This window comes from Macrobrachium rosenbergii, chromosome 32 (assembly GCF_040412425.1).
Source record: "Macrobrachium rosenbergii isolate ZJJX-2024 chromosome 32, ASM4041242v1, whole genome shotgun sequence".
Classification (NCBI taxonomy): domain Eukaryota; kingdom Metazoa; phylum Arthropoda; class Malacostraca; order Decapoda; family Palaemonidae; genus Macrobrachium; species Macrobrachium rosenbergii.
Genome location: NC_089772.1, coordinates 2,825,417 through 2,837,758, shown reverse-complemented (window position 1 = coordinate 2,837,758; position 12,342 = coordinate 2,825,417).

Here is a 12,342-nt window from a genome sequence, read left to right as displayed (position 1 = left end):
CAGCGTATGATGCTGTATGAAACTCTCAGCCACGGTCCGGTGGTGTCCTGTGTTGTTGGCACCTATAGTGGTGTCAGACGCACTATCATGGCTAACTTTAACCTTAAATAAAATAAAAACTAGAGGGCTGCAATTTGGTATGTTTGATGATTGGAGGGTGGATGATCAACATACCAATTCGCAGCCCTTTAGCCTCAGTAGTTTCTAACATCTGAGGGAGGACAGACACAGTAAGGATGGTCAGGCAAGTAGCCATCTCAATAGTTTTCTTTTACAGAAAACTAAAAGCTGAGTAATCGAAGGGGCATTTAACAGCTCACTATCCACCTTGATACCTTGAACAACAAATTAGTTCTAAAAGAATCTGGCTTACTGGCTCGTCAAAATGTCAGACCGGGCATCACATTCAAGGGTTGTAAGAGAAACAAAGGAGACGGTTAACGAGGACCAGAGGGAAGTTTGCAACGGACCGTGGACAAGATCAAGGCTAGATGTTTAGACAGGTCATCGAACTTGATCGTATCAAAAGGGGACACTGAAGATTATAGCTAATGGTATCATACGCTAAGAGCCGTATATTAAGTGTCCATCTGTAAAATGTGCATATAAAAAGAAAATAGAAGCATTACCACCTACTGGTTATATTATTACAAGTCAAGCTACAACCATGGTTGGAAAAGTAAAATGCTACAAGTTCATGGACTTCAATAGGAAAAACAGTCCATTATATTAAAAATGGAGAAATAAAGAATAAACTATGAAAGAGAAGTAACAAAAAAGGGAAAAAAGCTAAGTAACAAGAAACGAGAAAAATAACAACGCAAAGCCAATAAGGCAAATAAATCAACTAATGAAATGAGACTCATGTCAGCCTGTACAACAAAAAACATCTGCACCAAGTCTCAATTTCTTGGCTGAAGTGACGGAGACTTACGCGGCTCGTCATCCCACAGAAACTAATATGGCAGTCAAGAAATGCCATCTGTAAGTCGAGCAGACTCCTGTTAGCCTATTCGCTAAAAAGCACCTGCACCAAGTGTGAATTCATGGCTGAACTTGGAAGCGAATAGTAGGCAGCGGACACTTTGCGGCTCATCACCTCACATTGACTAATATTCAAGTCATCAAACCCCATCCATTATAGGTCGAGTTGGCCGATGGTGATTCCAGTCCTTCACGTGATACCGAGTCCTCTCTTTCGTAACTCTCAGTGATTGTAAATTCAGTCGATTCCAATCCCGTGGTAATATAAATAATAATGAATATAACTTCTCTTCAGTTATAAAAGCACATGAAGTATATGTTACTTGACCCAAAAATATCGGAGGGGACAGTTCATTTGGTGAGCCTAGCTGCTCATTTTTTTTTTTTTTGCCAATTGCTCTTCTGAGGGACTTGTCCGAAAGTAACTGACAATCGTCGCTTTGATGTCAACCTCCATATTTACCCTCACGTGCCATAATTCTTCTCGTTAAACGAGTTGTAAAACCATTTTTTATCTTTACTTAACTAAACATTTGTTTAGTTAAACAATTGCTTCGAATGGGCACTAAGCTTGCTTCCAGATCACGTTGGTAATCAGACGACTCGTTGAGCTTAAACCTGAAGACTTGTCGATACAATATTTTCGGAACTATATTCATAACCATGGTTCTATTTATCTTGGAGTAAGGGGTCGCTAACGTTATGGCCTTGGTAGTTTTGCAAATTTATACAAGGTAGTGATGTTTGGATGACATTTTAGTTATTCATCTCGATAACACAGTATTTGAAAATATATAAAGATATATCTTAAGACAGGCTCTATTTCCTTTTTACTACTACAGTACTTCGACCAGTCGGAGGCAATGAAATAAATAGGAGCAACCTTGATCGTTGCATAACCTGTTATATACCAGACCCCAAATTGTCATAATTCACAGAGGTTACGGCGCAGTTTACTATGTCGATACAGAACAAACCATCGTTGACGGAGATATTTCAAGTATAAGAGGAAAGATGCCATATGGGTCTATGGTTAAAAGCAACTATTTACCTCACAAATACATTTAAGAAAAAAAATGAAAAATTAACGGTATAATCATACACACGTCTCTACTTTGGTGTTAAAGTGGGCCTTCAGTTATTGATAAACATACACAACTCTTCTTACTTGATTAACTATTGCATATTACCCTGGATACGCCTAATGTTACAATTTTTCTACAAACATCTCTGTTTAGATTTGCATCTCACCCCAGACACGCCTAAGGTGACAAATTTTACACCAACATAAATTATGAATCTAAACAAAACACGAATAGTATAATATAAAAGAATATATAGCGATTACAAGCAAGGCAGAATTTTCTTACCTTCATGATGATAGCCTTGGCTGTCCGGGAGCAATTTCAACATGTCGGCCTAAGGAAGATCACTCCAAGTTCAATTAGGCCTATCCATATTTTTCCCTATCTTGGATTTTCACTATATACCTCTTCAAGTTAAAGTATCTGGAAAGAAACAGTTTACATTGAAATACATTACAACAATATCTCAAAAGTGCAGCAAATAATCGAGTATTACGCAATGACAGATGCACTGCGCGGTCTTCTTACCGTGGTTATTCACGAAACAGACAGATTTTGTACCCATCTCAAGTTTAGCCCCGAATCCAGGGCAACGTTATAGTGATCACAAATGTCTGCAGATACGTCCGACATAATAATTATGATATGAACGTTACTTGGGAGGCCGATGTTTCGCGATCAAAACGAACTACACATAACCCACAACACTATTCTTTTTTTAAACTGGCGAATACGAATCGCGAACGGTGGCTTGACGATGATTGGTTGAATGTAACATGTCCGAAAAGCATTACAATATTCATTGTAAATATTTGGTAATCCGGATGAAGTTTATTTAATAACCTATATTTCTCCTCAAATAAATGTAATGATAATACTGCCATCGAGTTGAGACACTAAAAATGTGTTCGTGAAGTCTAAAAGTAAATAGCATGGTCGCCGAAGTCAACGCCTAGAAATGTGTTTCGGATACGCAGTTTTTCACGCAGACTTTTTTATTTTTATAAATTTTAATACAAATTGGGGCAAATCACACTAAATATTAGAAGAAATATATATGATTATTAATATTTTCCAAAGAATGAATTTCTACTTAAACATGAATTTGTCAAAATAGCTGAAAGCGAAGGTTTAAAGGGAGGTAAACCGGAAAGCCAGCTACTTCTCTCGGCGGGAAAACAATAGTTTCCTTGCTTTGGGGCTTTTCGTGTTATATTACTTTGGTTAACCTTTTGAGGTTAGATCCTCAATTCAATAGTGCGGTGGCTCTTTTCCTTGACATGCAACCTAAAAATAAGGTTCATGCAGTATCAAAACTGAGTCTTTCCCACAGTGGCGTAACTAGCGTTATTGGTGCCCCGGCGGACCCTGTAAAGTCCCGCCCCATTCCCGTGCTAAGAAAGTACTATAAAGTGGTGACATTAAACGCACACCCTAACCCTTTTCATCTTAATAATTCATTTAACCAGGGTTGCCGTTGTCAAAAATCGCTTACTGTCCAACAGCAGAGCCGATAAATCGCTGTTCAGTGTTCTGATCAGACGAAATATGCTAGAAAATCAAGAATTATACCAGACCACATCTGCTCAAGTGATGCCAGAATGGCCGGCCCCCCTTAGTTACGCCACTGCTTTCGCAATAATCACGTGACCATAGTAACTGATGAGAAGACTTGTCTTTCTTCCCATTTTGTTTTTTGTTAAATCAAGGCAAAATTGTACATAAAACTAAATGTGAGCCAGGAATCAAAATTCACATGTAGTGACAATAAGTAGCATAGAATAAATGTCCAAAATGTAGGCCTATGCTGCAACGGCCTTGTGCAAAAATAAATTTAAATTTTAAAAAATAACCTTAGCACGTACTTATAACACAGAACTACACAGAATACTTTGATAAAAAAAAAAAACTTTTCTTTAAATGACTTGCATGGGACAGAAACAGTTTTCAGTTTAGGGAACACGCTAGGCCTATGTTACCGTATTCTTTCCATAACAAAACATACAAACACACAAATGTTTCACACACAGATATATATATATATATATATATATATATATATATATATATATATATATATATATATATATATATATATAATACAAATATATATATATATAATGTTAAGCAGTATTACTGGGCAAAATTAATATTAATGCCGCAGTTGAGAAGGCAGGATCCCGGTCTATGACGTAAACGGTTCTGGCCTTCTTGTGATGAAAATGAACAATGAGAAAATAAGGGAAATATTAGGTGAGGATTGGTAATATATGGAAAAACAGAAAGCAAAATATCACTTTCCCCTGACAAGGTAAGGCTTCATTAGCTAACAGGGATAGGGCGGATTAAACCGACAGTGGCTGTTCCGCTTCAGTTACCTGCCTAAAAGGATTCATATGTAAGTTTCGTCAATTCCACATTTTGAGTGGGATCTAGTCCTTAGAAAATAATGACAATGACACCTTTCCTTCAATATTTGCTCCAATTTGCGTTAAAATTTATAGAAAATACAGAAAAAGTTCTGTATGAAAGCTCATGTGTCCGAAACACACTTCAGGGCGTTGATTTCGGCAACCGTGCTATTTACTTTCGGACTTTACGCATTTTTAGTCTTCTGTAAAAGAAAACTACTGAGATGGCTATTTGTCTGTCCGTCAGCACTTTTTCTGTCCGCCCTCAGATATTAAAAACTACTGAGGCTAGAGGGCTGCAAATTGGTATGTTGATCATCCACCCTCCAATCATCAAACATACCAAATTGCAGCCCTCTAGCCTCAGTAGTTTTGATTTTATTTAAGGTTAAAGTTAGCCATGATCAGGCGTCTGGCACCGCTAAAGGTACCAACATCACAGGACACCACCGGGCCGTGGCTGAAAGTTTCATGGTCCGCGGCTGAGAGTTTCATGGGCCGGGGCTGAGAGTTTCATACAGCATTATACGCTGTACAGAAAAGTCCATTGCACCGAAGAAACTTCGACGTATTTTTTACTTGTTTCATAGTGTCTCAGGTCGATATCATTATTAACAGACGTTACTCATACTTCAGGGAGAAAGAAGGTTTTATCAAATAAGCTTTCATCCGGATCATCGAGTGCTTGCTTGCAAGAAATGTAATGATATTATTCGGACGTGTTACATTCATCCAATCATCGTCAAGCTACTACCCACTATTAAGTACATTTTTGTCAAATAAAAAAGTATAGGTAGCAAATAAAATTGCAGGATCAAAGAACAAGGTTTCTCGTTGATCATTAATTGCCGTAAAGTTAAAGTAAGTAATAGAGTTATCAGCACACAACATGCAACATACATACAAATATATATATATTATAATATATATATATATATATATATATATATATATATATATATATATATATATATATATATATATATATACTGCTAGAAAAAAATATATTGACAAAAAAATGTAGTTTTACATTAACATTTGCAGAAAAGATTTAATGTAGGATATAACAAAATAGTAAGATTGTAAAAAACACATTATAATGTAAAGTCACCTAAGAAACTGTGAAATTACCATACTGACATCCCTGGATCAGATATGAAAATTAAAATAAGATATATTAAAAAATAGTAAAAATCAATATTAGTCAAAAATGGTAAACACAATAAAATTAAAGCTAAAAGAAGTAACATGAAAATATTTTACAAAGTAAAACACCCACCCAGCAGGTGGCTTTAAAGAGCGAATCAAACGTCGGAACTAGCTTTTTGATCATTATGGATTCCAAGACATGTAGTTCATTTTCATTTTGAACTTACCCTATAATTAGAAATCTATGGCATTTACGTATGTTTTACAGATTTTCTTTAATGATTACGGATATTAGATTGTTCTGGACTGGACAACCTACTTCCTCTCCTAAAACTTACTCCTCTATAAGAATCCAAGCGCACATGAGTAGTCTTTTTGTGCATCCCATATACTGTAGGTCCCTCGACTACATCTGGGGCAAATATGTTTGAACACAACGTTTGATGTAAACAACGGGCTATAAGCCTGTCTTTGTATCTGAACAAAGAGTCAATGGCAACTGAGTTCTTACGAATAAGTTTCAAGTTCAGAGCTGGTCATTCCTTTTGTATCATATTAATTATTTTTTCCTGAAATTATTGTCATGTAGAAGAGGAAAACTCACATACATTGCAGTTTGGGTACATTGCTGATAGAGACAGGAGGTACCATTTTCTGATAGGATATTTTGTTCAAGTACCTGAGAAAGAGTTTAAGAGGAAAGCAATTGTTTTAAAAATAATTTCCCAATTTAATTATTTCAAGGACACTAATTAATATGATACGCAAGGAATTACCAGCCCTAAACTTAAGCTTATTCCTAAGAACCTGGCCACCATTGGCTCTTTGTTCAGATACAAAGACCTTAGTCCTTTGTTTACATCCAGCGTTGTGTATAAACATATTTGCCCCAGATGCAGTCGAGGGACCTAGATGGGACGCACAAAAAGACTACCAAGAGTGCGCCTGAATTCTCACAGAGGAGTAAGCTTTAGGACAGGAAGTAGGCTGCCCAATCCAGAACGATCTAATATCCGTAATCATCCAAAAATCTGTAAAACACACATAGATGCTAAAGATTTCCAAATTATAGGGCAAGTACAAAATGAAAATGAACTACATGTCTTGGAATCCATAATGATCAAAAAGCTAGTTCCGAAGTTAGATTAGTAGAAACCCTCTAACCAATTGTATAGTGCGTAATGGCCCTTATCACTTCGTCTTTCTTTCCTTGGTCACTAAAGGTTCTTCTGTTTTAGTTATTCTTTAAAGCAACGCCCTGGGTGGGTGTTTTACTTTGTAGAATATTTTTATGTTTTACTTCTTTTAGCCTGTTGCTGCCGAAACCACATCAAGGTAGACTGATCAATGTCATCATAATGGCCTTTTGCGACACCTGGCCGTCTTCTTACCGAATTAATGCCGTTCCACACCGGATGCGATGCTATGCGCGCCACGCTATGATAGCCATGCTGCGGCACGTGGCTTTTAATTGCTGGCATTGTTTTAAGCGAGGCCGTTCACACCGGGTGAGAAGCTATGCTACCGATGTCTACAACATAGCGTTCATAGCTTCCAAAATTGCGGAGCGCGATTTTTGTGACGTAGCTCACCTCGCGCATACGCACTTGGGTCTCACAGTAGATGTTCCCGCCTCATGGCTTAAATCAGTGTTATACCTAAGCAAATTTACTTGAAGTAAAATTATTATTATTATTATTATACAGGAGCACTTTCAAATGGAGAAGCAAACTTCCAAAGAATATAAATGATTTCATAGATTAATATATAGATCAACTTTAAATATAGCAGTAAAGATGAACAGATTAACAATAGATACTTACATACTTGCACGAATTGTTCGCAGACATTCATAGCTTTCAGTGTGAACACACGCATAGTGAGTATAGCTAGAATAGCTCCGTAGCTAGCATAGCGTAGCACGCTTAGCATCGCATCCGGCATGAAACGGCCTTCATGTTGTGTACTTCTTCAGCTTGTCCTAGGAAGTCTTAATATCATGCAGGGTTGACAGGGCAGTGCCTTACTCATCCATTATATGTGACCGGGTCCAACCTTGCTCCATCCTCTCAACAATTTCTAATTTCTGTTCAAAGGTCAACACCTTCCTCCTCTGCTTAGGATGAGCTGAGGCAATACGCACAATTAACAGCACAACACAACCATCACCTACAATACCGCAGACACTGCTAGGAGCGCCGCATGCTCCATACTGTAAGTACTGTACTGTAGGTAAAAATAGTTCCTCGTTGTACGAGTCGGTAGAGTTCTCGGATAGCACTCTGCTAGGCCCGAGTTCGAGTCTCCGACCGGCCAGTGAAGAATTAGAGGAATTTATTTTTCTGGTGATAGAAATTCATTTCTCGGTATAATGTGGTTCGGATTCCACAATAAGCTGTAAGTCCCGTTGCTAGGTAACCAATTGGTTCTTAGCCACGTAAAATAAATCTAATCCTTCGGGCCAGCCCTCTCTAGGAGAGCTGTTAATCAGCTCCTCAGTGGTCTGGTTAAACTAAGGTATACTTAGCTGTGTAAGTACTGTACTGCAGGTACAAATGCAATCCACTCAGAACAGTTCACACAAGCAACTGATCAAGCAGAAAGAGGGAAAACAGTATTTGTTACCGAGTGCGCTGACCCTTTCCAGATGTAACCAATAAGCATACGATATGTTTATGAGTCTAAAATCAAAATAAAAAATCAACAATGACTTAGTATATACATTTCCGCCAACAGCAAGAAACATGAGTACTTGTCCATCCACGTACAGTTGGACACAGGTTTCCCTGGTACACCTTCATGAGAGAGTTAAAAAAATTATATGGTAACAGTGTTTACTGAGGGGGAAGGGGGGAGGACTCTTTCTCCGTTAGCGAGAGTTCCACCAATTAGCTCTGGAGTTCGTTTAGTGGGAGGAGTCATTAGGTTTGGTTGAAGAAAGACACACACACACAAGGAATGAAAAAAAAAAAATCTGAGTAGGTTACATCGCTGTATAGAAGATTACTGTCTCACTTTTATTATAAGTTTATTAAGATTCCATTTAACTTTCGGCCAAGACGTTATTTTATATGTTATTATATATGTCATATTCATTACACAATACTTAAAATTTATCAAAATTTTAAATTTATATTAGTATTGGTGAAAATCACGAACATCATAACAGGATATTTGAACCTTATCACGTAAGCCAAGTTTACAGTATCAGTTGCAGTGCGTTTCCTACAGATACTATAATAGGCAGCTATAAAGAGAAGTGCAGCAGCACTTGATTGAACATACCCAAAAACTCAGTGGAGGTGTTGAAAGTTGCTGACACCGTGGCTCTCTCTCTCTCTCTCTATTAGCTAACTCTCTCTCTCTCTCTCTCTCTCTCTCTCAGCTACGCAAAGTGACATGATGTCTTTTAGAAATACCGCTGCGCTAAGTATGCAGTTCTGATATACCAAACTAATTAAGACCATCTAATATTGACTATATATATAAACTATTATATATATATATATATATATATATATATATATATATATATATATATATATATATATATATATATATATATATATATATATATATATATATAATAATTAATTTTGGGCAGAGGGTGGGGTTGAGGGATTAAGTTGCTGTTGTTAAGCAGTCTTACAGGTTTTGGAATTATAAAACTTAGTTCAAACTGAAAACCTTTTTCTTTGCTGTACCGATGACCTCAGTCTAGACGGCTTTGCTACAACTGAAATTGGTGGGGATAAGGTGGGCCAACTGAGACTCCGATGAATGGACGAGAGGTAGTAGACCAAGACGGAATAACATAATGTTATTCCGTCTTCAGGTAGATAATGATCGTGGATAGAATGTATGGCTGACGAAAGGTTCCACCTAAAATATTTTCTTGTTTATCTTTAATGCCTGTGTGTTTTTATAGTATTTCTCCCAGTACTATTATAGTAGTGTAGATTTACTGAATACAACAACATTTAAAAGAAGAAAGATGGATTAAACTCACTCTTTCTTGTAAATATATAGAAGGAAAAGGAGAGGGAGAGAGAGTAGATGTTACTGATGAGTCAAAATGAAACACAACTAGGGAAAGAGAAAATTCCACAACGAGCAATGGAAAGTGAAGAAGGACTCCCAAACTTGGTGCAAACTTTTAACTATTCCCATATGGTAAAGTTAATTCGTTTGCCAATGATGACAATTATTTACATTCAGAGGTTTCATGTATTCATGGTTGGGTTTGTATTCCCTCTTGAATATACTGTAGAGGTTATTCCTTACACGCCGTTCATTAAAATTATTATTACATGATATGAGTAAACACATCATCATCTACTTGGCTTATGTTTTTTAATATATTGATTGTGATACAAGTTTTAATGTCATACGGACAGAAATTCCTTTCGCTCTTATCATCATTCGTGTGAGGATAAGAGAGAGACGCCTCTATAGTTAAACAACCCCTTCAGTCATTTACCTGTCCTTTGTGGAAAGGGCTATTTGGAGAAATGTAGACTGATGATATTATCTTGAGGATTTCTTTTTAGAGAATGTATAAAGAAATCAGGATAGCGAAATTCCCTTTAGATTTTTAACTCCGTTTAGGTATCAAATTCAACTTTCTAATAAATGAATTACAATAATCATGACCTGGAGCTAAACCATATGTATACGTTTGTTTGCAGTTTTTTTTTACATTGCTTGGATCGGTGCCAAATCATATTACATGGAAGTTCAGAGGACGCCATGGGGTAATCCAAATATACGCACGCAATTTTTACATTTATTTTTAATATTAGTGAAAAGTTCAGCCACCTTCCTTCTAGATCACCTCTTGCAATCTGTTAGGCATAGAAGATTCATGGTTTCTAACTATCTACGGTCAGTTGTGGAGGAGCTCCCATTGTGTTCGCCAGTGGTCCATAAGTTGATCTGGTCTCCTCTCCTCTCAGGCTCCAACAATTTACAAATTAGCCCAAATATTCTCTATGGGGTTCATGACTGCACCCTTACTTGGCCAGTGAAGCAATTTGCAGATGCTCTCGACCTTGAAACTATTCCTGGACTTTTCTGGTGGTATGAATGGGGCAGCAGTCGTGAATGAAAATGACAGGAGCAGGTGGGAAGGAATAATTCCGCTGTTGAAGTGAAGGGAGGAAGAAATCCTGACGAATTTCAGTGTATTTTTCACCAGTGAACCTCCCTTCAATCCTGGTGATATCACCCAATGTGAGAAGATCCAGCCCCACATGTTTACGGTGACATGCCCACTCTTGGTCACCTCATAAATGTTTTTTTGGTAGTATCTGAAGAGGAAAAATTTAATTTTTTAAAAATTTACGTTTTGCTTTTCATCGATGACACCTCTAATCCAAGGTCTTCACGAATGACCATGACGTTGGTTAAGGGCTGCTCTCGAGCCGCCCTGACAATGGCGTCATCCTTAGCTGGGGTGGGTTTCCCCCTTGGATCCCCATGGCTACTTGGTATTTTGCTTTTAAGAGAGCATAAATATACTCAAATGACTTAACTTAAAATTTATACAACATCGTAATCAAATTTAGATTCTAAACAAAAAGTAGCTTTAAGAAAAAAAAGGCAAAATTTTGACCTCAGCTATGGATTTATCATAATTTAACTAAATACCTATGCTCCACTTTGTAGGCGTGCTCCAATTTGTGCTCATATTTTCATTTTTAAAAGCATATCAAAATAGAATGCGAACGAGCGGGGAACCAGTAGTTGCATATTCCATAATATTCTCAAAAATTTGCAACTGCCGCGATTATTAAAATTGTAAATCATTCTTGAGCCATGCACTGAAATGACATTTTAACATATAAAATATAGCTATCATAAGAAACCACACTCTCCACTGTGAAAAAAAAAAAAGGCAAAAAATAAACAACAGGGGAAAAAGAAACCAAACATACGTGGGCTGCAAATAAAATGCTCTTATAGGCAGCTTAATTATGCCAAGACAACTCAATCGACTATCTAAACTTTGTTTAAAACTGGTTCAGATCGGTACGGGCCAACCAGACCCACCAAAAAAACGGCAGCTTCACCGACAGAATTATGGATACTAAATAACGCAAACCAGATTAAATAACCATGAACAATGTAGCACAGAATATAATTCATTCATATTCACCAATCATTCAGTATTATTAAAAACAACTTACCATCAAGTCGTTCAAGTTGCCATCTCTCCCCACCTTCTTATCCACAACTGTACTGTGGTGTGGTGGGGACACACCAACATCACGTGCAATGGCTCGTATCGAGAGAATAATTACCATTGTTGCGTAAAGTGACAATTCGTCCTCGTAGCACCAGATTTGCGTCCCTTCGATTCATTACATTTGTGGTTGGTGAAGTCTGACCCATTTAAAAATCCTGCTGACGACCTCACCTTCGTTGGGATTCAGACTCTGTTTCAAGTCGAGTAAGACAATACCCTTGCTTCATATATCTTTATATCGTTCCCTGATTGTAGGATTAGCCAACAGGAACATAATCACTATGGTATGAAAATAAAGATACTACTGTTAAATTTAATATGCTCATGTAATTACTGTTCCTGTTAATAACATTACATTGAGAACTGAATACTCGCTGAGCACTGCTTCATAAAATGTGCTCAGTAACAGTGTTCACGAATTCTATAACCTATTTTCTGTAACTAAGGTTCGTATCAGTACGAAATT